Source organism: Crotalus tigris, unplaced genomic scaffold, assembly GCF_016545835.1.
Source record: "Crotalus tigris isolate CLP2741 ecotype Arizona unplaced genomic scaffold, ASM1654583v1 scf7180000020625.271290, whole genome shotgun sequence".
Lineage (NCBI taxonomy): Eukaryota > Metazoa > Chordata > Lepidosauria > Squamata > Viperidae > Crotalus > Crotalus tigris.
Window position 1 is genome coordinate 5649 of NW_024098111.1, and position 23895 is coordinate 29543.

Genomic DNA, 23895 nt, shown 5'->3' on the forward strand with positions numbered 1-23895 from the left:
CACATCGATTACGCTGGGCCCTTTCAGGGTCAATTCTTCTTGGTCCTGGTTGATAGTTATTCAAAATGAATTGAGGTTGTACCTGTCTCTTCAACCACCGCTGCCAAGACCATTCAAGTACTGAGGGGGATTTTTGCTGCACATGGGCTTCCGGATGTGTTGGTGTCTGACAACTGCCCTCAATTCACCTCTTCCGAATTCCAAGCTTTCTTACAGGCCAACATGATTCGTCATGCCACCTCTGCACCTTTCCACCCTTCCACCAACGGTATGGCTGAACGGATGGTCCACATCACCAAGGATACTTTAAAGAAACTGACCTATGGGGACTGGCACCACAGGTTGGCTGATTTTCTTCTTGCGTACCGCACCACACCTTCAACTTCTACGGGGAAAAGCCCAGCTGAACTTCGCTGGGGCTGCAAACTGATTACTAAACTTGACCGGTTGCACCCGGACAGACTGCCTCCTAAGGTTACAAAACCCAGGGCTCCGAGGCAATTGCAAGTGGGTGCCCCGGTATGGATCCGTAACTACGGGCCAGGTGACTTGTGGGTTCCTGCTGTAGTATGCAAGGTTACAGGTCCTTTGTCATACGAGGTCTTGTTGGATGACGGTCGTATCCTGCGGCGGCATATCGACCAGCTGCGTACAAGACTGGACTTACTGGCTCTTTTCCAGGGGGAGAGGGGGACCTCTATGGGCAAAGGGATGACTGTTGGCAGCAGCCAGGCACCAACAGAGAGGCCACAGATGGCCTATCCCAAGATTCCGCGAGTGTTCCAAACAGGAATTCGTGGGAACTAGCTAGCACACAGGCACCAGTGCCTACTCCAGCCAGGGAGTCACCCAGGGGGCATACTCATCATCCACTAATACCATTCAGCACTCCAGTCAGGGAGAATAACTGGGAGCATCCTAATAACTCCAACATTGCAAGAGAGCTGGCACACAATCAGTCTAGCTGGCCCAGCACTGCTACTGTTTGCAGAAGGAGGCATTCACACAGGGAGGTGGTCGGAGGGGCAAATCCCAATTCTGACATCTCCGGCATAGTTGAGGGGGCAACTGAGTTTTGGGATAGTACTGAAAACCCAGACAGTCCTACTGTGGAACTGGGGAGTGGAGGAAGGCAGCCTCATGATAGGTCCAGTATGGGCCTGGGAGGCTCTACAGAGTTGCCCAACAGTGGCAGTCTTCTAGAGGGGCCAGAGAGCCTGCAACTAGGCAGGTCAACCAGGTTATGGAGAGAACAAAGTCCTGGTCTGACGAGCCCGATGGGCAAGCAAGCAGACCAGGCAACGGGGCACGGTCCATGGGGACCAACAGGGTCCGAAAAAGGGGGCCAACCCATATCATCCCCTGGGCAAAATGTAATTGGAGATTATCAGGGCCTAAGGAGATCACAGAGAGTTAAGAGATCTCCTAAGTACCTTGAAGATGTTGTAACTCTGCTGGAAAAGCAGAAACAGTGAGAGGGTGCCTCTGTGGGAAATTGGAAATATGGGCACTGGGGATTAATCTCCAGAACAATAGCCCAGTATCATTGGAGCAGGGGTTGGCACACCACACTCGTGCTGAGGTCCGTGTAACTATTCATCTAGTTGTAGTCTTAGCGGGGGGGGGGAGAAAGGGGTGTTGTGTCCTGAGCCTGCAAAGGCAGGCTCAGGACGTTGCAACGGTCCCGGGCAGTTGCAAGCTGCCCAGGACCAAACTGGCTGGCGCCACATGTGCGAGGCACACTGTGCGCCAAAATGTTGCCTTTTGGCCCGGGGATTGTTATTAAGAGAGGCTGAGAGGCTTGTGTGCCTCAGAGTTGTAACGGGGCTACAGAACAACAATAAAGAGGCTCCTGAAACTACGGGATGCTCCGTGACTTATTGCCATTAGCTGAGGACTCAACAATCATAGCACAGATGCCCCGATATGCATCGAGTATCAAGGCGAGGAGGTACACAAGTATGTAACAGTAGCATTCGCGTGATGACGTCATCGAGGTTTGCTGCATAGAATTTTACATTTTGTGCAGGACTATGCATTCAGACAAGCTCTGCCGGTGAAGTTTATTGAAAAAATCCGGAGACTTCTCAGGCTTGCTTGCTTGCTATTTCTTCTCTCCAAACTGGGCTCTAGAGCTTTGTAACGTCCAGAATTAAATCCCTAGGATTTTTACCGGTTTAGAGCCCGAGTCTATTTCTTACCGCAATTCTTAATACCTTTCATGAAGGTCTCAAGGCGGACCTTCATGAAAGTTAACATAGCCCTAGAGGTCACGCCCCCCCCTTCCCAAACTCTTAAGCAAAAGGTAAACCCTTCAGGAGAGGGGAAAGCGCTCCCGTGACGTAGCACGCTGCGTTGGATGACAGGAGGAGGTGGTGGAGGCGGGCCGGGCCCAGAGAGGGCGGAGTCAAGGGCTGTGCTCTGCATTTCGCCTTGCCCGGTTGGGCGGAACATTTCCTGGCTGTCTGCCCCCGCGGCCCGGTGTTGGTCTCGCTCTTTCCGGAGCCCTGGGGCGAGAGGTGCATACCCCCCCGTGGGAGGCCCGACAGGTAAGACTGGAGGGAGGAGAATTCCCAATGACGGGAATGTGAGGATAGAGGCAAACGGGAACGGGGCCGAGTCTCCAGCCGGGTTGGAAGTCAACTCTGCAAAGCCCGTGGCAGGAGGAGGAGGACCAGCGGGGCGAGGGTCTCTTCTTGCCTAGTTCCAGAGCTTGGAAAGCTGCCTTTCTCAAAAATCTCCCTTTTGCTGCCCCCACGCTAGGACGCGCCAAGCGCTAATAGTCTTTTTTTTGTGTGTTCTGCCATACGGTACAAAGCCGGATTTTTCCTGTACAGCTGTCCTATTCCTGCTATCTGCTTACATGTTGTTGTTTTTTAAGCCCAGTTCCTTCTTTTGTAACTCTTCTGCCTCGTTCACCTATAAGTTCCTCCCCCCATTTGTCTTCCCATTACATCCAGCACAAGTTCCTCTTTTGCCTCCATTCCCAGAACTCCGATGTGTGATGTTTATTCTCTTAGACAGAATGTTTGTGAAGCATAGTCCAATATGAATGTAGAATTAGCACGGGAAGTAAACAGATAATGTTGGGTAAACATTGGTGTATTTGTAAGCAACGTGTGTCCTGAATGTTAGGGAAATGCTTGATAGTGTGTAAGCTTAAATAAAACTTGCCAAGAAAACTGCAGTTGTAGGAGTCAGCACTGACTTGAAGGCATCCAATAAAAAATAAAAGTTAAATATTTGTTCATAATCTAACTACTATACCTATTTCAGAAGAAAGACTGTCATCTTTGTAACCCATCTGTTATCTGCCTGGATCCATTGATATGATCTTAACTGGAGATGATACAAAATGTGTGGCATATCTCAGCAGAATACCTTTAAGAAACCCATTGCAACTCTTTGTCAGTTGTACTAAAGATTTGAAAGTTAAATGGTTTCATAACATTTGCACTTGTCAAACTTCAGATATATCTTTACCCAGAAGACAACATTTTCTTGCTCTGTAATGGCCTGTCTTTGCCTAGAAACCCTAAGGGGATTTTCAGCAATCTCTACAGATATTGTGCACAAGCCAATTAGCTGTTTCTGTGTGATGCTTAAATTTAGAAAAATGCTTAAAATTAGAGTCAAGGACTACCTGAGGTGGAGCTGATTATTATGAAATAATGAGCTTAGTCTCATTTTATTTATTTCATAATAATCAACTCCATGTCAGGTAGTCTTTGACTTGCAATCACAATTGGGACTGGAAATTCTGTCTTTAAGCCATGTGGTTGTTAAGTGAGTCATGGCCTAATTTACAACTCATTTTTGCCATGGTCATTAAGTGAATCTGGTTCCCTTCTTTTTTCCCAAATAGTAGTTTTTAATTACTGCAACATTCTCAGAACTTTTGATTAATGATCTTTTCTTTCCAAAATCTCGGTCCATTTAGAATTTCAGTAATATGACAAAGAGGAATGAAAGGATATTGTATGGTTGTTACTGAGAATTTCCAGCTGAATCACACATCACATCAGTAAAACTAATATAGATTCTGACAAGATGACCTAATGTGATCAACACACCAACATTAGAGCATAGTATGTTTAAAATACAATTCATTGAACAAATCTGCCTGCAAAACATAGAATGCTATTACACAGTTTATTTAATTTTGACTTAAGTGAATTTGTGCTATGACCTTATAGCTGAATGGTGATACAATTAACTCCACAATGGCTAAACCCCCATTACAGTAGAGAAAGACAACATTTTAATAATGTACTACTGTGAGCTCTAAAACTGTATGGTAAATATTCAAGAGCATACGGACTGATTTATGGTTCAAGACAGTTAAATAAGATGTTAGATTGAATAAAAATCAACTAAAGATTTGAATTTAATAAGAAGATGTTTGTTGGTGTATTAACCTGTTTGTTGTGGATATAGTAATTTTGGGAGGGGGTTAAAGGACTTGGATACAGATATTAAAGGACTTTGATACAGATATTGAGGGATTGATAGATCATAAGGTATAATAGAGTAGCAAGATATTTCTTTTTCTGCTTTTTCTTCTATTTTTTTTCTTTCTTTTTTTCTGAATTAATATTTTTGTTATTAGGAATGATAGTTATTTTGTAATGGAAGAAGAATAAGAAAAAAGAAAATGATGTTAATAAATGATTATAGAGGATATTAAGGAAAAAGGGAATGGAGAGATACCTGAAGTGTTAGTTATGTATTTATAGTAGCAAATTGGAATATTATAATTGAAATAGTAAAGCTTAATACAGGATTTGGATATACAGTGGGGCAAAAAAGTATTTAGTCAGCCACCAGTTGTACAAGTTCTCCCACTTAAAAAAATGAGAGAGGCCTGTAATTGTCATCATAGATAGACCTCAACTATGAGAGACAAAATGAGAAAACAAATCCAGACAGTCACATTGTCTGATTTGGAAAGAACTTATTTGCAAATTATGGTGGAAAATAAGTATGTGGTCAATATCAAAAGTATTCATCTCAATACTTTGTTGGCAATGACAGAGGTCAAACGTTTTCTGTAAGTCTTCACAAGGTTGGCACACACTGTTGCTGGTATGTTGGCCCATTCCTCCATGCAGATCTCCTCTAGAGCAGTGATGTTTTGGGGCTGTCGCTGGGCAACATGGACTTTCAACTCCCTCCAAAGGTTTTCTATGGGGTTGAGATCTGGAGACTGGCTAGGCCACTCCAGGACCTTGAAATGCTTCTTACGAAGCCACTCCTTCATTGCCCGGGCAGTGTGTTTGGGATCATTGTCATGCTGAAAGACCCAGCCACATTTCATCTTCAATGCCCTTGCTGATGGAAGGAGGTTTGCACTCAAAATCTCACGATACATGGCCCCATTTATTCTTTCCTGTACACGGATCAGTTGTCCTGGTCCCTTTGCAGAGAAACAGCCCCAAAGCATGATGTTGCCACCCCCATGCTTCACAGTAGGTATGGTGTTCTTTGGATGCAACTCAGCATTCTCTCTCCTCCAAACACGACGAGTTGTGTTTCTACCAAACAGTTCTACTTTGATTTCATCTGACCATATGACATTCTCCCAATCCTCTTCTGGATCATCCAAATGCTCTCTAGCAAACTTCAGACGGGCCCGGACATGTACTGGCTTAAGCAGGGGGACACGTCTGGCACTGCAGGATCTGAGTCCCTGACGGCGTAGTGTGTTACTGATGGTTGCCTTTGTTACGTTGGTCCCAGCTCTCTGCAGGTCATTCACTAGGTCCCCCCATGTGGTTCTGGGATTTTTGCTCACTGTTCTTGTGATCATGTTGACCCCACGGGGTGAGATCTTGCGTGGAGCCCCAGATACTCAGTGGTCTTGTATGTCTTCCATTTTCTAATTATTGCTTCCACAGTTGATTTCTTCACACCAAGCTGCTTGCCTATTACAGATTCAGTCTTCCCAGCCTGGTGCAGGTCTACAATTTTGTTTCTGGTGTCCTTCAACAGCTCTTTGGTCTTCACCATAGTGGAGTTTGGAGTGTGACTATTTAAGGTTGTGGACAGGTGTCTTTTATACTGATAACAAGTTCAAACAGGTGCCATTAATACAGGCAATGAGTGGAGGACAGAGGAGCCTCTTAAAGAAGAAGTTACAGGTCTGTGAGAGCCAGAAATCTTGCTTGTTTGTAGGTGACCAAATACTTATTTTCCACCATAATTTGCAAATAAATTCTTTCCAAATCAGACAATGTAATTGTCTGGATTTGTTTTCTCATTTTGTCTCTCATAGTTGAGGTCTACATATGATGACAATTACAGGCCTCTCTCATCTTTTTAAGTGGGAGAACTTGCACAATTGGTGGCTGACTAAATACTTTTTTGCCCCACTGTATCTAGATAAAATGTTATTGAGGATTGTTTTGATTGACTTAGTTGTATTGAAATACATTAATCTGAATATAATATATTATCTGAGGGAATAGAGAGGGGTTCTTCTTTTTTATGATTTAATTTGAACTATATAAGTATGATTTTGCTTTTGGATAATTGATTACCCTGCCACCACATTGATCTTTAAACACTTGTTTGTAAAAAGAAAAAAATAATAAAACTTGTTTTTTAAAAAAATATTCAAGAGCATAAATTCCATATTTTATGCATTAATATTTATATGGCAACATATTCTAGTTTTTTTAAAACCTTAGAATGGCTTACAAAGTTAGCCTCAGAACAATTTGTCAGATCTCTTTAGCAGCAGTCAGGACTGGAAGAGAATATCAGAAACAGGTTCGGCTCCAGTTAGTAAGTTTTATGGTAGCATTAGTTTAAGATGTTCTGACTAGGAGTTTGCTTTCAAATATGAACTCTAAATATAGACACTTCAATGTTGTTAACTTTTTTTTTGTTTTTCTCCTGTATTTATGATGTGAGAGAAGGAAGCCTGTGTCTTTTGAGAAGATGGGTCAACATATATTTTGGATATTATTTATATAACAATTACTTGGTTATATTTTGTGACAAACTGGTTAGCTCTGTTGTCTGAAGCTGGCCCCACTGGAAATAGTTCTACTGCCCTGCTTTGCAGAGTATCTCAGAGCTCTCCCCTCACCTTTTCAGTGTATACATGAAACTTGTGGAAAAGGTGATGTTTTGGCACAGGGTATGGTATCATTAATATGGTGATGATACTCAATTATATATTTCTGCCCCTGACTGTTCAAACAAAGAGGATCATGTGCCCATGAAGTTTGGCTCCATAGGTCCTGAAACTGGAGAGACTGGAGAGACTTCATCCAAGCCAGGGATAGCTTGAATTGGGAGGACTCTTCATCTAATGACCGGGTGGGATTTGGTCAACAGTGGCAACTGGGACAATCAGGATTGCCATCACTAAACAATGTAATGACATGATGTTGCACTGTATGACCACATCACTTGTGATGGAAAATTATTTATTAACTCAGTTTCTATAGGCACCATGGTTAGATAGTGTCATCAATACACTGGGCACAAGTTTGAGCAGACTCAGAGAAACAGTGGAGGACAGGAGGGCCTGACATGCTGTGGTCCGTGAGGTTGCATAGAATTGGTCACGGCTTAGCGACTGAACAACAACATCAATAACAAATAGACACCCATCTCAAAAAAGTGACTCTGGGAGGGAAGCAATCATAAAACAAATGCAGTTATAGTATAGTACATACTTTAATATACTGTATATGACCGCTGTGAAAAAAATATTTATATAGCCAGGAAAAGGGGCCCTTCCCACATTCAGCCCCAGGCTTGGGCACAAATCAAGGTTTCCAAGGCCTTATGAAAGGCCAACAAAGTTGAGTTATGCTACTCTCGGGAGAATGTTCCATTGCACAGGGGCTACAGTAGAGAAGGCACATCTTCTAGTCCAGTGGTTCTCAACCTTTCTAATGCCGCGACCCCATAATACAGTTCCCCATGTTGCAGTGACCCCCAACCACTTATACATCACCGGGTGCCAGGGGCATGGCCAAAGAAAAGGGGAAAAAATGGTGGACAGCCTTGTTTGGCGACCCCCGTGAAATGGTCGTTCGACCCCAAATGGGGTCCCAACCCACAGGTTGAGAACCACTGTTCTAGTCCCTGCTAGCTGACATTCCTTATGTGATGAAATCCATAGGATGCCTAACCTACAAAACTGAATTGGCAGGTAGAAACGAGTCCCTTGGGTAATTCTGGTCCCAATTACCATAGTTAACCAAGGATTACCTGTATTGGGATGGACTCTATATGGAGCTGCCCTTGAAGACCATCCAGAAGCTTTGGTTGGTCCAGAACATAATGGCACAGATAGTTATGCTTCTCTCCCCAGGCCTTTGGAACAGGTTGAGTGAAGACCCACCTGGATGAGTTACACAATATATTTTAATCTGGTTACAAATTTACTGTTTTAGTTGGGTTTTATTCTCTTTAGTTGCATTTTGTTCTCTTTATGTTGTACTTGTTGTGGATGTTTTTTTCTTGTACATTGCCCATAGTCAAACTGTTTAAGTTGGACAGCCAGATAAATATTATGAATAAATAAATATCTTACTTAAAGAGTTAACACCAGATGTGGCTGAGCATGCCATGCAAATATTCTCACTGATGTCATGCATACATTTTGTTAAGCCATAATGTGCTTTGTTTTCGCTTGCCCAGTGTTTTGAGTGACTTCAGTCAGCTAAGCGTTATTCAATAAGCTGCAGTTAAGCCTTGACTTAGTGCAGCGGGGTTACGTCAGAGAACCTGGCTATAGACTTTGACAATGGATTTAATGGCATGTTCTAGATAGAAAATGGAAGTAAGTAAATGTGTTCCAGATTATGTGTTGATAATCCAGGCCTCTGAGGTGGGTCCACCGACACCACGGCCCATACTATCCATACCTGAGGCCACCTTCACACCCACAGTGGCAGGACTCAGGGGGGCGGAGTCCGAGACCAACCCATCTGAGGATTGTCTGCAAACCCTAATTGAGCAGATGTTCTGCAGGATGATGGCTGATAGGGCTACCCACGGACTGAGAACCGAATCCATGATGGCCATGCCCCCATCCAAGTCCCAACCAGAGGAAGCCGCATATCAGGACTCCTCCTCTCCACCACGGTCTTTCCACAGCAGGGAATCCTCCCCCTCGGAGGATGACCAATACATGTCATGGTGGGAGGAGGAGGACCCTCCTCCAGACCCTCCTCCATTCAGAGGGGTATTCAACCCTGCCTTTTTCCTGCCTCTGCTCCACAGAGCCAGCGCAATGGCCAACATTGGCCTGGACCATATCCCTCAACCAGAGCCACCGCCCTGTTCAGACCCACTGTTTTTAGAACCCGTGGTAGCTCAGCACCATGTCCCCTACCCGACACTCTTCCGGAGTACCATTAAGAAACAATGGACCTCACCGGGCACCTTCCCCACACTGGGGGGAACATACAAGAAGTTGTTCAGCACAACACCAGAACAGTCAGAGGACCTCGAGGTACCAAAGGTAGATGAGCCCTTTGGCTTCCTCTTCTCCCTGTCTGCAGTGTTGGGAGACATGGCAGAGGTATTGAAGTCCGACAACAAGAGATGGGAGCTCACATTCTGCAGGACAAACCAGGCGATGGCATGGGCGGTAAGAGCCGCCACCTGTGCATCCTTTTTTGCCAGAACCTCCCTACTCTGGATCCGTCAACTTCAGGCCAGACTTCCCAAGAGGAGGTACAGACACAACAGGACCTGAGCAAGCTTGCTGCAGCATCAGAGTACGTGTCTGATGCCACATTGCATGCGGCCAGGTTCTCATCCAGAGCGATAGCAACCAACATCTCAGCACGCAGGATGCTATGGCTCAGACACTGGCAAACTGACCCAAAGGCCACTTGGCGCCTAGCCACGGCTTCCTATCAGGGTAGGCAACTATTTAGAGAGGTGCTGAACCCTTATCTAACTGAGAATAAGGACAAGCGGAAGGTGCTGGCTCACTCCAGCAGACGAGCCAACAGGCGTTCAACCCCATACGCCCGAAGGCAGTCCTTTCGGGCAGGAACGGGCTCGAGCTTCTCTGAGCCCTCCTTTCACTCCCAGGCAATACTGCCAACCGGATAGACCTGGACCCAGATCCAAACACCAAACCCAGAGCAAATGGCCCTTTCGGGGAGGAGGGCGCCCCTACAGAAGGTTCAAATGACTCTCAATCAACCCACCCCATAGGTGGCAGAGTGGCAATATTTACCCGCCAGTGGGAAGCCACCACCACGAGTGTCTGGGTCTGGCAAACCATACGCTTTGGTTTGTCCCTGGAGTTCGTATCCAACCCCCCAGAATGCTTTGTCCCTTGCCCCCAGTCAAGGAACCCCACCAAAAGCAAACTCATGCGAGAAGCTATTCGACCCCTCCTAGAAATAAAAGCCATAGACCAGGTTCCAGTGGGGAACTGCGAATGGGGATTCTGCTCCATCCTCTTCGTGGTTCCCAAATCCTCGGAGGGATGGAGGGCGATCCTAGACCTCAAGGGCCTGAACCATCATATCGCCCATCGAAAGTTCAAAATGCAAACTCTCCACTCCATCTTGGGCAGCATAAGGCATGGGGACTTCTTGTCATCCATAGACCTCACGGAAGCATACCTTCACATCCCCATTGCCCCCAATCATTGACGGTTCTTCAGGTTCTGCTACGCAGGGCACCACTTCCAGTACAGGGCACTGCCGTTCGGTCTCTCGTCAGCCCCCCCAAGATCCTGGCAGTTCTGGCCACGCACCTACAAATGATAGGGTGCATATCCAGTGCTACTTGGACGACATCCTCATCCAATCACCTTCCCCGCAGGTCGTGCAATCAGACCTAGAATTGACAATCAGGGTCCTCCAGGAGCATGGGTTTTTGGTCAACTTCCAAAAGAGTCAGACCAACCCATCCACCCACCTCCTACACCTAGGCACGATCATAGACACACTCAGGGGGCAGGTCTACCTGTTACAGGAGCGTCGCAACAGCATATGATCCCTAGCTGTATGGGTCACAGGGAACAAACAGTTCCCCTGGTCGTGCTTTCCCAGCTGCTGGGGGAAATGGTATCATGCATAGCAATAGTGCCCTGGGCAAGGCTACAATTCAGGAACCTTCAATGGTTCCTCCTTCCATTCCTTCAGTCCATGTGGGTACAGGGTCAATGGTCTCGGAGGGATCTGGAACACAACATCAACTGGCTGGAGCTAAGGGCCATACACTTAGCCCTCCGACATCTACACAACATAGTAGTGGGGCAATACTAGTACTCACAGACAATGTGTCCGCAAAGGCACACGTGAACCGGCAGGGAGGCACCCAATCCAGGTCTCTCATGATAGAGGCCCAAGCACTGGGAGGCTGGGCGGAGGCAAACCTCGCCTCCATCAGGGCCGAACACATCTCAGGGGAGGCAAACAGACAAGTGGACTTCCTAAGCAGGTCAACCGTGGATCACGCCGAATGGAGTCTGCACCCAGACCTATTCGCAGAAATAACAGAGGTTCGGGCGACCAGTTGTAGACTTGTTTGCATCCCTGATGAATGCCCAACTCCTGAGGTTCTTCTCAAGGTTCCCATCATCGGGGGTGGAGGAAACGGATGCCCTACGGTGCCCATGGCCAAGGGGACTTCTTTAAGCATTTCCTCCCCTTCTGCTGATGCCAGCAATCATCCACAAGACATTACAGGAGCGGGCGGAGATCATACTCGTAGCTGGCTACAAAGACTGTGGTTCGCGGACCTGGTGAATCTCTCCAGGTCTCCCCCATGGAAGATACCCCCGGACTAAGTGTCATTCAACCAGGGGGAGCTACAGCACCCAGAACCCCAATGGCTTCAATTAGCCGTCTGGCACTTGAGCGCCAAGTCCTGAGCGGTGAATCGTACCCGCCAAGAGTAATCTCCATGATCCAAGCATCCCGCCGACTGGCAACAAATTGCATCTATGACTCCACATGGAGAAATTTTTGCAACTGGTGTGAGAAGCGAACACTCAAGGTCTTGGGCCTAACAGTTCCAAACATACTAGAGTACTTGCTCGACGGCCTGGACAGGGGTCTAGCACCGAACAGCATTCGCAGACAGGTCGCGGCATTATCCACTCTACTCACCAGCGCCAATTCAGTTCCCTTGGCACAGCACCCCAGGGTTCGCGCCTTCCTTAAGGGCGCCTCCAATGCAAAACCGCCTGTGATTCACAGGTACCCCTCATGAGAATTACCACGGGTCCTTCAGGCCCTTACTAAGGCTCCATTTGAATCCATCAAGTCTTGCACCCTGAGGGCCCTATCTCTCAAAGTATCCTTCCTGGTCGCCATAACCTCGGACAGGCGCATTTCCGAGCTCACGGCTTTATCGGTCAGGGAGGACCTCTGTACCTTCCATCGGGACCGGGTGGTTCTCCGATTGGACCCAACCTTTGTCCCCAAGGCTAATACCCTGTTCCATAGGGCCCCAGAAATCGTCTTGCCGGATTTCTGTGCCAACCCGTCTCATGCCTTGGAACAACAGTGGCACACGACATTATATCAGGCGAAAGGCACCCTTATGCAAATCAGAAGCTCTCTTCGTTTCGTTCCAACACACCTCTAGTGGGCAGAAAGTGTCCGCCTCGACCATAGGCAGGTGGATCAAACTTTGCATTGCGGAAGCGTATCAATTGCTTTCCCTACCAACACCAAGACAAATCACAGTGCATTCCATTCGCAGCGCTGCGACCTCTACAGCGTGGGCCATACAGGCCTCTATCGAGGAGGTTTGCAGGGCAGCGACATGATCATTGTCCTTCCCCTTCATCCGATATTATAAGATAGACCATTTTGCCTCTGCGGACGCCTCCTTCGGAAGGAGGGTCCTGCAACAGGTAATCTCTACAAACACAGTTTCGACCTCTTCTGTTTCCCACCCATTGGGACAGTGAGGCTTTGGTATGTCCCATTGGTGGATTCTATGTCTCCAGTGCTGGAGAAGGGGCGTTGTCTTACCTGAACGCCTTTTCTCAGCACGGAGACGTAGAATCCACCCCCACCCTTAAATCATTAAAATCATATTAGGGAACCGGGAGCCATCACGTCAAATTGTAGTCAGCTGCTTCACCTTCGTCAAGAATGGGGAGTGGCTACCCCAGGACGGGCATGACAAGTTGGTTTTATTTTTATTCTTCTTTTTTATTTGGTGTTGTGAGCTGCCTAGGATCATGAAATGAGATAGGCGGCCATATCAATTCTTTAAATAAATAAATGCAGGCATGTAAATAATAAATTTACAACCCTTTAAAGTAGCTTTATCTTTTGCTGGGATCATGTTGCTGCCCTCCATATTGTTTTTTGGTCCCAGGAAAGAAGATTGGTTTTTAAAGTGTTGCAGGAGGATTGTTCAGCCCTGTTTTTTTTGTCTTAAGAATTTCACTGCACCACAAATTATGAAATGCTACTGTGTAGTGGTCAGCTTCACTTGATCACCAGAACAGAAGCATTTTAAGGGCTAGAATATTGCAAAATATGCCTCTCAACAATGTTGGTCAAGCCAAGATGACACTTCTGGATGCTTGCATGCCTTTCTATCTACATAAATAGCAGGTTGGGTCATAAGTTTTATTGGTGCCCAGAGGCGGTAAAAATAGCTATACAAACAAAATTACCAAGATCTGTTTTGTTTCTTGGTGACACACAAATATTAACAAACTATGTAGTGCAAATTGACAATAAACACAATCATACAAATAATGATCACAAATAATCAAAGTCTTCAGTTGTAAAATAAATCTGAGTTCTAAAGTTAGCAAAGAAGTGTAGTTATATTAAAAACTAAAAGATAAAATACAAATAGTAGGCACATTGCTAATCACAGGGTCTAGGACAGTGTTTTTCAATCCTGATTTAAGATGTGTAGACTTCTAGAATCTCCAGCATGCTAACTGGGGAATTCTGGGAGTTGGTACACACATCTTGAATTTGTCACGGTTGAGAAATACTGTCTGAGGATGTCACTGGAAAGTCAGGGGTGCATATTTGTATATATTTGGGTAGATGTGAAAACTTATATCAATATCAATAATTTTATGTATTAATACACACATAAAAATACTGGGAAAAGCTGTTGTGACTACCCTTATCTTATTTTCTCCCAGAATGTTTTTTAGAAGGTCCTTTTATGTCTCAGAGGCATTGTGGGAAATTAAGCATGGTTACTACTGCATTGATTCTGCTTATAATTTTCTGTCTAATACTCAGATGACTACAGGAGGTGTAAATCATCATTTTCTGAATAAGTAGATGGACTGTCAGGACTTGATTTTATTATTTGTCTGGCTTAGGCAGAAAATGGCATAATGGACTTGGTATATTAATTACTTTCCCAATCAGTAGTTGCATTTTAGATGTACTGGATCTGTCTGCTTTCATGAAATTATAAAATTGCTGAGTTGTGTGTATAAGAGTAGAATAAAGAATGTGTAACAAAGGCATTGTTGTTTTTAGAGGTGTATAAACCTCAAAATGTTCAAGCAGAGATCTATTCGTTCAAATGTTGCTTTAGATATAAGTAGCCGTTGACTTACGATCACAATTGAGCCCCAATTCTTTGTTGCTAAGTGAGACATTTGTTAAGTGAATTTTGCCCCATTTTACAACTTTTCTTGCCACATTTGTTAAGTGAATCACTACAGTTGTTAAATTAGTAGAATGGTTGTTAAGTGAATCTGGCTTCCCTATTGACTTTGCTTGTCAGAAGGTTGCAAAAGGGGGTCACATGACCCCAGGACACTGCAACCGTCATAAATGTGAACCAGTTGCCAAGCATCCAAGTGTAAATCACGTGACCAAGGTGCTGCAATGATCATAAGTGTGAAAAACGGTCATAAGTCACTTTTTTTAGTGCCGTTGTAACTTCAAACAGGCACTAAATGAACTGTTGTAAGTCAAGGACTACCTGTATTTTACTCTTTCCTCTTATTGTTACAGCTTTACTTCTTTACAATCTAATTGTATTTGAGCTAAACGGTTCCATGTATTAGTAGCTTTTTAAATACTATAGTAGAATTTTTGGGCGGAATCTTTCTAATAAATAATGATCATGAATTCACCTCCTTTTTTAAGATACAAGTTAGTTGCACTGGTAGTGGTATCTTAATTCAGTTTTGCCAGACAGACATGAGGGTAATTTTCCTATAGTGACTGCAGTTACAAAAGTGATGAACATGTAAATTTACAATTAATCCTTGCATTTACGACCTTCACAGGTCTGGAAAACACAGGAAACCTGAATGAAAATAATACAAGTAGTCCTCAATTTACAACAGTTCATTTACTGACTTAACAAACTTGTTACTTAATATCTGCAATGATTCACTTAACAACCGTGGCAAGAAATGTCGTAAAATGGGGTAAAATTCACTTAATAAATGGCTCACTGAGCAACTGAAATTTTGGGCTCCATTGTGATTGTAAGTTGAGGACTATCTGTAAGCACATTTGTGGATTCACTTAGAGACCGCTTTGTTTAATGACTGAGTTGTTGGTCCCCAGTGTGGTCGCTAAACAAGGGCTACCTGTAAAGGATTTCAGGGATTGATATAGAATAAATTCTCTTTTGTAAATGACATTAAACTTGAAATGGAAAACAAAATTGGTTGTAAGGATGGACCTCACTGAGCATTATTTTGTGTGAAGGATATTTTTATTGTTGTTGTTGCTAGTGGGAAAGGCCCCCCTAGCTGTTTCCAAAATGGAAAAATAAATCATGAGAAAGGTTCAGTGGACAGCAGCCAATACATTTCAGTTGAGGAGAGTCAATTTGTACAGTCAGCAATGATGGTAATGCACTTTCCGATGATATGATGATTTACCTTGTTACTGTTCCATGCACGTGTCTTGAATGATGATAACTGCACCTGACAATTATGTCACCTGCAGAAAAATGAAATATAGACCATATTTAAGACACACTTGTTGTTTGACATCTGCAGCAGTTTAACTATCATATCCAGAATTATTACTAGAATCCAGAGCTGGTCAATCATTTTATAATTTTAGGTACAGTGCAGTACTTATCTTGTTCTTTTACAGAATATTTATAGGGATAAGTGTCCTCTCAAAGCCATAACAGACAATCAGATTGAGATGATAAATTATCCTAGGTGAGAAGACAGTAAACATTTTGGCTTCTGTTTAATCCTCAGGTGGTTGAATCTAGATGCTGAGTCTATGCCAGTTTTGCTCCCCCAAAGCTTTTAGAATCTCTTAACAAATCCCAGAATAGTCCACATACTGTATCCATTGTCTTATCAGAAGAATCATAGAATCTTAGAGAACTTAGAAGACTTCTAGACCAACCCCCTGCCCAAGACAGAAGACCTTATTACATCCTGGACAAAAGGCTGTCCAATCTTTTCTTGAAGACTCAGGTGTGGAGCACCCACAACTCCTGGAGGCAAGATATTCCATTGATTAATTGTTTTTACTGTCAGGAAATTTCTCTTTAGTTCCAGATTAGATTTCTCTTTAATGAGCTTCCACCCATTGCTGCTTTTTCTGTCCTTAGGAGAACTGAAAAATAACTTGACCCCTTCTTCTCTATGTCAGTGGTTATTCAGCACATGGAAAAGATGTGAGACTCAACAAGGCTGGTTTACTGGTATGTTGCCTGGGACAGTAGTAAGGGCCTCTATGGCAAGAGATGAAGTTTTCCCTTTCAGACTAAGCCAATTTAGTTTCTGTTCCCAGATGAATGGAATTCCCACTAGGTTGGAATTAATATGATAGCCTATTAGCCTGAGTTTGGTCAAAGAAATGACCCATTTGCAATGGGTATCTTCTTCCAGAAATCAAATTGCGATTTATACCACAAGAATGGTAGTGAAGTCCTCTATTCCCAGTTGTCCTATGTTGAAAGATTTTTGCACCAGATGATCTGTCATTGGTCAGGAATCTTAAAAGAGGTTAACATTTCTATGCTTCACAATGCTACCTTAAATTTAATGGGTAAACAGAAATAAGACTGCAGATTGTTCATAGGATTAAGAGATCAGTTACAGCTTTGAGTGGTGCCTGCTATCTTATTAAAACAAGCCACTGTGCATTGTGCCCTAAGAATTGCACACACTTTGGTCTTAAGCAAAAACTACCTTAATCGGCAATCCAAAGTGTTCTTCGTAATGCTTACCCCAAGAATACAATAAATTTTAAGAGTTTCTCTAAACTTGAAGCTGCAAGAAATGTAGAATGAGTCTTTTATATTCCTCATTCCTTCAGGAGCCTGTATTTTGTTTGGATGTGAGGCAGAGCATTGCTCTTCCTCCTCTCTATCAACCCTTGATGTGGTCCCAGCCCACTTGAGTGGGAACATGGTACCTGTGGCTTGTCTTGTGTTTATATTCTCAAGTGTTCCAAATGTTTAGAAGAACAGAGATAGCGGGTCTCACCTTCTGTTTCCTGAACTGAGCGTGGAGTTAGATGAAGGAGCAACAAATTGCAGAGATCCAAACTCATAAGGAACATACGAATTAGAAAAGTATGATCACAGAACATCATCAGGGTATGCAACCATGGTGTGGCTCCAACAAAATCAGTTGGGGTAAGCTTCCATTGTCTAGGAAAGTAATACCACCAGCCAGACCAGCGGCTCCCAACCTTTTCTATACCCCGCATCCCTAGAACACTTCTGATATATTCTCGCACCCCTTACAAAAGTTCGAAATAGCGGCATGAATTATGTATATACACTATAATTTTGAAAATCCAAGTTTTCACACCCCCTGGAATATTGTTTCACACCCACCCCCGGTTGGGAACCCCCGAGCAAGACAATGCTATATTGAGCATATTGAAGGAGGATACAATGCAAAGCAATAAGATTTGAAAGATACATCCTTCCCTACAATTGAATAACACTGGCTACTACTAACTGTGACTGGACTACTTCCCTTGACATATAAAAGGCACATGAAGCTTTCTGCATTTGAAATTATTCCTGCATCTCTGCTGTCTTAGGAAGCTGAATGAGAGAGAATTTCTCTCATTCTTTCTACTTTCTCCATCCGCTAACAGCTCATTGGTTAGCTCATCTATATGCACTAGCTTTGATTCTGAAATTGTTGTTGGGAATTAGAGACTTCCTTATTTCCCATGTGCTGTAAGAGAAAAGTGCCACAGGAGTTGCTTTGATCTGCTTCCACATTTTTGACTGGGAGGCTGAACCAATAAAGTTGCTTGTAGAAACCGCAGTGCAGGAGTATGGGGTTTGACAGCATTGTTTAACAGCTACTAAATGGGAAGAAGTTCCCTTTTGTTGTCCTCCTCTTTAATAGATAATGCCGCTTTTCTTGGGGGTGTCTACATTTAGAGGGGTCCGTTTTGTTAATGCACATAATTCAGCAGCATCAGTTAACAAACATTGACTCCCCTGCTTTCCTTCTTGCCTTTTTCATTAGTAAGCTGAATTTTGCTAGGATTAATAGATTTTCCCCTGGCCTGCTTTGAGTAATTTTACTAGTGCTGAGCCTTCATAATTTGATAACCAGAATATATTCTTGTGGACAGTTCGGCTTGCAATTAACTGTCCAGGAACTTCAGATGTAACACTACAAGTGGCTTAGCCATAACTGAGAAATCAGGAATTGGCAGCAGGAAGATTAATTGCAATCTTTCATTTGCAGAGCTTTCTTAATGAGTGGTGACAACTGTTACACAACAAAACATTTTCCTAGGTCGGTAATGCCACAAAACTGACTCAGTAATTGTCCAATTAAAATCTCGACACACTAATCTGAATGGATGATGCTCTTTTTGTTTGAGCTTGCATTCACATAGTTTGTCAGGGTTGACTTCAAAACCAATAAGGACTTTAATATTATTGAAAGTTTTAGGAAATAATCTTACAAAGTGCACCACTGCTGCCAAGTAGTTGTTCTGAAGAGGCCAGAAATGCATAATGCATTGTCGGATCTCTGATGAAGCAGTGAAAATTGGACAGCAGTGGAGGCTTATGGGAAAAATGCTGCCTACGAATAAAATGTTTTGAGTGACACTGCTTTTAAAAATAGTCCATGATTGACTGATCAAACCCATGCTTAAAAAAACATGTGCCTCCTTTTCTGCAAAATAATACTTTTGAAAATTTGTTTTTAATCTATCATAAGCATCATTCCGTATATAGATTCATTTTTCAAGGCCCCGAGGCTTTGTATGCCTTTAGCCATGAAAGCAAGGAAAGTTTGTGACAATGGAATAAGAGAAATAGAAAGGTTCCATTAACTTTTTCCGTCTCCTGCTCTCTTATTTTATGGTTTATTTCCTTTCAACAATTTTGGAAGCTTTGCCCAGTATTAAGATTTTGAACGATATAGCTTTTTCTGCATCACAGATATTTGCATTACAAGTATATTTTCACTTCATAATACAGGTAATCCCTGATTTACAACCATAAATTGAGCCCAAAATTTCTGTTGCTCAGTGAGACATTTGTTAAGTGAGTTTTGCCCCATTTTCCACCTTTCTTGCCCCAGTTGTTAAGTGAATCGCTGCAATTGTTAAGTTAGTAACATGGTTAAGTGAATTTTGATCATGTGACCATAGAGAGATGCTACAACATTTATAAGTATGGAAAATGACCATAAATCACATTTTTCAGTGCCGTTGTAACTTCGAATGGTCACTAAATGAACTGTTCTAAGCTGAGGATTATCTGTGTTTCACAATTTCTCCTTTTAACTATTGTAACTACTTTGTCCATCTGCTTAGGTCATGCAGCATACAAAATTGAGCATAATATGATTTATTTGGTTGATGTCAAGTGATTTATATTCAGTAGTGCATGGTTAAAGAAAGCATGAATTTGCATGGTATGTGCATCCAGCTAGTACGAATTTCAATTTTAGCTGGTCATAAGTTTCTTTTATTGCTTTTTTATTTTTTTGTTGACTGACTAGTGATGGCATGCTATGATTGAACTGTCTGATTTATATTAAGAAGTTCAGACAGATTTGTTTAATTATACATTTGTTAGCTAGATCTAGGGAGCCTCAAATTATTGGGGACTATTGAGAGAAGAGATACAAAAATCTGAAAGTCTTTCCATCTCTCTGCTATCTTCTAGAGTTGTTTACTTAAGTATTTTATTTTAAAAAGTGATATAGCATCCCATCTTAAGTACATAACCCTGTTCCTCTATATTTTTGAAGCCTAGGCCGGTAGCCTTATTCATATTCACCCTCAACTGTGGAAATTCCTTGGATAACCTTGAACCTTTTAGGAGAAAATGCTTTATATCCTGGAAGAAGCGAGAAATAAAAATTCTCCAGCATGTAGAGGAATGTAGAATCCACAAATGGGTTGATTTAGTCTTCTAGCCAATCAGACCAAACAATCAAAGTTGCCACGCTTCTGCAGGGTCTGACCATGCCCCAGTTTCATTTGGTCTCAGCCCTGAAGAGATGTGAGAATTTGGCTCCCAGTTTAGATTCAGAAAGGTAGTTATTGCCATTTGTGGATTCTCTACCCTTTTTTTCCTTCTTTGGGGGGGGGGATTGGTTCAGCTCTGGGCTCAGTGCTGCACCATTTCTTCTCTCTTTAATCAACTCCCTTCTCCGTTGAGTTTTTCAGAGGCAGACAGCTCATTACAGACAGCTGCCTCCTCATTACAATCCCCCCCCACCCCCTCTCAGGATCTTCGCTGTGAATGCGAAGCTTTAAACTACTAGTTTTTGGCTGAAAACTCTGAATTCACCTTCCTGGGTTCATTACCAATTCAAACAACCTGCAGGCGCCATTTTGAGCCTCTAGAAGGCTCGATCCTCACATTACTCAAGTACTTCCTTGTTAGTGTTGATTGTCAGCTGTAAATTACCCAAAAAACCCACAGGTGAACTGTTTGACTAAAAGAACTTATTACCAGATTACTTCAGAAGAGGATCTTTTCTCTCAGCTTGTTTTATCTCTCATTAGATCGTTGCGGCCGCCATTTTGGGCTCCGCCCGATCGCACACATTAAATTGACTGCTTTAACCTAATTACAGCCTTCTCTGTCACAAAGCAACTTACTTATTTGGTGATTCTCCCTACGTGGGAGGGGAATAGGAGTTCTAATTACACTCTTTTAGATCTTCATTACCTCGTGCTTCAGCTGCTTAATAGGCGCCATCTTAGGTTACCTAGTGGACATAGGGAAAATACCTTGAGTCTCTCATTCCATTTTATCTGGTAATATTCCAGACTGTGTGACTTACCAGTACCTTTCAAATATCCAGTGCCAACAGATTGGACTGCTGCTTGCCGTGCCTGTTTTCCACTGTCTGCATAGTGGTCAGCACTTACTGTCCTATCCGTCACTAAGTGAGACACAAGGGTAAAAAAAATGAAAATTAATTAAAATAAAACAGAATTAAAATAAACAAGATATATATCTATATTTATATATAGATTTATCTTTAATTGACATTTGATACTTTTTCAGCCAAATTGTCTCTCTATTACAGTGAGCCTGAAAAATTGAACGGGGAGGACAGCCCCTGAGCAGAGTGTAGCTTATATTGTGTAGTGACTCCATGCTTAATGGTGGGCTGGACCTCACAGACCCTCGTGCAGGCCTGTACCACCCAGGTGGGCCGTGGCCTTCCTTTCTCCTGCAGACCAAGGGCCGATCCAGGGATCTCTTGGTGAAAACCTGCCCTTTCTCCTCCTGCAGAACAGGACTGATCCAGGGATCTCCTGGTGAACACCTGTTGTTTCTTTCCTATTGTTTATTTCAATATGGCGGATAACACTGTTTCACAGGCTTCCACCTCCAGTGGAAATGAAATGTAAAACGCAAGCCATCCAGTCAGGATACATCTGCAAAAGTCAAGGCCAAGGTCAAACGGACCTCTAAGGCCGATGACAAGCAAGCAGATAGCAGACATAGGGTGCTGGAGCGACAATTCTCCAAAGCCCAGCGACAGGCCGGAGAGACGCAGCTTATCCCCTCCCCTCCTCTTGCATCCACATCAGGGGAGCATCGACCTTCCCCTTTTACACAGGCTTGGTCTCCCGAGCAGACCCTGGACCAGGGTTCTTTGCTGGGATATGAACAGGATCATCTGTCCCTCTTTGACTGAGAATTGAGATTACAGGTCCAAGATTCAATTCCAGCTGCTGAGCCAGGACCTTCCTCAGTGTCTTGTGAGGGGGAGGTTACTACAGTCGTCCCTCCCCCAATCCCATCATCATCTTTCACGCCAACGGCGGCGGGTCTTCGGGCCCCCGAACATTCTTCATTTACTGTCCAGCTCCAAGCCATGATTTCACAGGCGATGGCTCGGGCGAGGGTGGCTTCAGGGAGAGCCATTCTGGTCCAAGGACCGTCAAAGCCCCCTACGCCCACGGAAATTATGCATCCCAGGGAGTATGAGATCTCAGATCACAGTTCTCCACCTCAATCTGAAGGGAGTGAGATATCGGATTATTCCGCACAGATTCCAGAAGAAGGCATGTGGTCAGATGGGGAAGACATTCAGGCCGAGGCCACTCCTATGGTAGGGGTGTTTAATCCAAATTCCTTCTATTCTCTTTTACAAAAGGCCTATGTCACCGGAAAAATTGAACTGGTGAAACCACAGACGACCGATCAGGACTCTGGACAGAGTTCTGATCCATTGTTTCTGGAACTGGTCAATAAGAATCTACAGATACCTTGTCCACCCATGTTTCTCAAATCCATTCAGGATCAGTGGGGATCTCCTGGAAGTTTCTCTGCTCTAGGGGGATTAGATCATAAGCTCTTAGATACGGTCCCTTCCCTCAACGATGTCCTCAAAGTTCTGGGTGTAGACGAGGCTCTCGCCCCCATACTGTCAGACACCAAAATCCCAGGAGATATGTCGGAGGCCCTTAAGGCTGAGAACAAGAAGTCTGAGATTTCCCTCAAAAGGACCCATCAGGCATCGACTTGGGCTATAAGGGCCTCAACATCTAACTCCTTCTTTGCCAGAATCGCATTAATCTGGCTCAGGGAATTACAGGCCAGAATATCCCCAGACGAAGTAAGAGTTCACCAGGATATCACTAAACTAAGGGCCGCACTGGAATATATGGCGGATGTGTCTCTGCAATCGGCCAAATATTCGGCTCGGGCCATAGCTTCCAACGTGGCCACACACCGGTTGTTCTGGCTAAAAAATTGGAAGGCCGATACCAGGCACAAATGGAGAGTAGCTGCGGCACCATATCAAAAGGGTCGCCTTTTTGGAGAGGCTCTCACTCCTTACCTGACTGAAAACAAAGAAAAGTTGAAGGTACTAGCTCATATTGTCAAAAAAACGGGCAGACTTTTTCTCCATACAACCGGCATCCGTCGTTTAAGTCTGGCTCAGACCGAACTACCTGGAGCAGGTATCGGCCCTTTCAAGCAGGGCCAGACCGCTCATCAGACCGGTCCAGCTACAGAGACAAGCCAAAGCCACAATTCCAGGCTAAGCGGCCCTTTCGCGGCAGAGGAGGTCGTCCTTTCCGAAAGTCAAAGTGACTTGAGGCATATTTCCCCCATTGGCGGAAGACTGGCACTATACTTCCACAAATGGGAAAGCACCACCACGGACAATTGGGTTCTAACCACTATCAGAGATGGACTGTCTCTGGAGTTCCTCATGCTCCCCCCTCAGCACCTCATCTCCTGCCCCCTATCCCGAAATCCCATGAAACAAGGTCTCATGGAGGAGACCATTCGTCATCTGTTAAGCATAGAGGCAATAGAGCAAGTACCCCCAGATCAATGGGGACTAGGTTTCTACTCCATCCTATTCGTGGTACCAAAGGCCTCGGGAGGATGGAGGGTGATCCGAGACCTCAAGGTTCTAAATTGGTACCTAATTTACCAAAAATTCAAGATGCAAACTCTTCATTCTATTCTGGGCAGTATTCGGCCAGAGGACTT

At 43.9% G+C, this 23895-nt stretch overlaps 1 protein-coding gene across 4 annotated transcripts in view; it reads left to right on the forward strand.

Moving 5' to 3' along the window:
- Positions 1-2406: 2406 nt before the first annotated feature.
- The window catches only part of MICU1 (mitochondrial calcium uptake 1), a 210994-nt gene continuing 189505 nt past the window's right edge, over positions 2407-23895 (forward strand). For all 4 annotated transcript variants that reach the window (XM_039368089.1, XM_039368090.1, XM_039368091.1 and 1 more), the window contains exon 1: positions 2407-2549. The gene's annotated coding sequence lies outside the window, so the exon portion shown is untranslated. The remainder of the gene's footprint in view (positions 2550-23895) is intronic.